Raw genomic sequence first — 2,856 nt, 5'->3', positions numbered from 1 at the left:
GGGGGGGGTGTTGGGCTGCTCCACACCCGGTCCAACTTAATACCCACAACAAATAAAGCCTACTAAAATTTACCCCATTTTTACCACTCAAAATTTACCCCTTTTACCTGATAACTTTTTCATGCTAACTCCGATTTTAATATATAGCATGTCTACGAATTTGTATTAACGTCCTCTACGACTTTCATGGAGAAAAGTTTTCTCAAATTCCAAACGGAAGAAAAAGTCAACTTTTGGAGTCTTAAATAGTAAACGGTTACTTAAAACGGTAAAATGTCAAAGTAACCCAATAGCAAATAACCGCAAATTGACTTAAGAACCGGGATGTGACGGTTTCTTTAGGTCGTTTTCGGGTTGCTTAGCACAGCTATATCTTCTTGTTGCTCTTGCCTGCAACCTGTAATTTCCTTTTTTGTCTTTGTTTTTTTGTTTGTTTGTTTGTTATAAAGGCTTGATGATCATCTTTCTTAATAATAATAATAAGAGAAAACATGAATTAGTAGAATTCTCTGATCCTGATTATTTTTGTGGTAGAAAGCCGGCCTAACTGGAAAGTGCCAAAAACAACGACAAGTTTCATGAATTAGTGACCTATGTATAGTGACTTTAGTCTAGCTTAATTAACGACCTTAATCATATGCCTAGAATATAGAAACGCTTTAATTAAATTTGCTAAGGATCATTTGAATGCATCACTAGTTCACTATCTGAAGAAATGTCCAACTAGAAGTGGTCCAAACTGGTCAGCCAAATGGGCATCCATCGCTGCAGCTCACACATATATAAAGTAAATTTCATTATTTACGATTTCTTATTTAACCTCCAAAGCATATATCATCCCCTTCTAGAAAAGAATTACTATTATCTCACATGAATACAGTAACCATTATGAGCATAAATGTCCAGAGGAAATTGTGAACTACTTGATTGTTTTACAAATTTTACGACGAAGAAGGATGTGAAGACATCACCAGTCTCTTTGGAAATTTCACACAATACAGTACTGGTCTTGGCTCTTGCTAGAGTGTACAAGTATCAAGCCTTCTGACTAATGATTATGTTTCCTGCAGATGGGACCTGAGTGGATACACCTAAAGAGGCCTCGCAACAGGCCGGGTTCGTGCTGTCACGGGCAGGTTTTTAACGTGCCGGATCATTAACGGGCTAAGCCACACGGCAAAAACCCGTTAAGTGAACGGGTTGAAACAGGCAGAACCCGTCGGGCTTGTGTGTTTCCATCGGAACCCGTTAAAGCCCGCAAACACAATCTTATTCTAAAACCGTTGAAACACGGACACCCAATACAAAACTATATTTTTATTTATTTATTTTTCTTTTTTTTCTGCAAAACATGTTTCATTCACATTTGAAGACGACCTGCATGACAGTTATGTTTTTGGGCTTTATCGATTGAAGCTCTAAGCTTGATGTAAGGACCTGGGCTTGTGTTGTGATTTGTGAATTGCAGGTTGATTTACATGTAAGTGCTCGGAGAAGATTAGACTTCATTGAGCAACTCAAAAACTTGTGCAGACATAAGGTGGGAACCAAAATAACACAGTTTCGCTCAATTCCACGACATGACATCTTCCTTAGATCAAGGAATCAACCTTGCCCTTCTTAACGGTGGCCATTACCATTTCACCAACGCAAGCATACGAAAACGAAGCTAACGGTACTAAATACCAATCTTCTAACGGGGTAAGAATGTGAGATACTAAAAGTTAGAACTGCTGAAAGGTCAAACACTGTTTGGACGATTTCTTATTACACAAAAAAAAACTGAAGGTTAAATTGGTCATTTTATAACAAAAATATGACTGACGTTAGGTTTTTTTTAACGGAGCTAACGGCTCCACATACCGATCTTCGGTCCGATTAAGAATGTGAGATATTGTTTTAAAGTTTTTCAAAGTTGAGATACCAAAGTTTTACTTCTCTAAAAAGTAGACACTGTTTGGACCATATTTCTTTAGTTTCAAGGGTTGCATCCGGTTGGGTTAATCTGCAGCCAATAAGGATCAGGAATCAGGACCCTTCAATCAAGTGAGTTCTAACACCCTTCCCGTTGCAGTGACGACCTAAAAGTCAACTACCATAGCTATTATAACTAGAAGATTACAACTTAGAAGCCGAAAAATTTAAAAACACGTACATTTTAAAGATAATACTCTACTAATAGACCACACATATAATTTATTGGGGGAATATCAATGATATCATCCCACACATATAGTGCAGCAATTTCACAAATTTTAATCCAATTCAATTCGAGAAAACATGAACAACGCCTTACAGGAACAATACCTTAACTCTGGGGTGATTGTCGGAGCAAGTGAAGCTGATCCATCCAGTTCTCTTCAGGGACCCAATCCGCCCAATCTGAAGCCACTCCAGCAAACGAAATCCTTCTCATCGCCTCCATAACCCTCATCGCCTTCTCTGGTGTCAACGACACGTTCCGGCAACTCTCGTCTTCTTTGATCGCCGAATTAGCACCCTCTTCAATCTCATCTTCCTCATGAAATGAGCTTATGAGATATGCATACCATCGTTGTTGTCATCCTCACCGATGCCTTGCCAGCATGGCCCGAGCCTAGCCCGATCTCACCGGAAATCAACCCTAGACTTACCGAAAATTACCGAAATCGGCATAGTGATCTCCCTCCAGCTCCCTCTAGACCAAGATAGGAGACGCGGCGGCGTTTGAAGGCAAAACATATTGTTGCGGCTAAGAAACACACAACAAGCCACCAACGGCGTCAGAGGTGCCGGCGGCGTGATTCTTTGGTGACATCAATGTGTTTGATGGCGAGGGTTGGGAGTGGAGAGAGGAGCCGTTAAGAGGTGGTGGCA

Source organism: Fragaria vesca, linkage group LG3 (genome assembly GCF_000184155.1).
Source record: "Fragaria vesca subsp. vesca linkage group LG3, FraVesHawaii_1.0, whole genome shotgun sequence".
Lineage (NCBI taxonomy): Eukaryota > Viridiplantae > Streptophyta > Magnoliopsida > Rosales > Rosaceae > Fragaria > Fragaria vesca.
The sequence above is the reverse complement of the archived record's forward strand: the minus strand, read 5'-3'. Positions refer to the sequence as shown.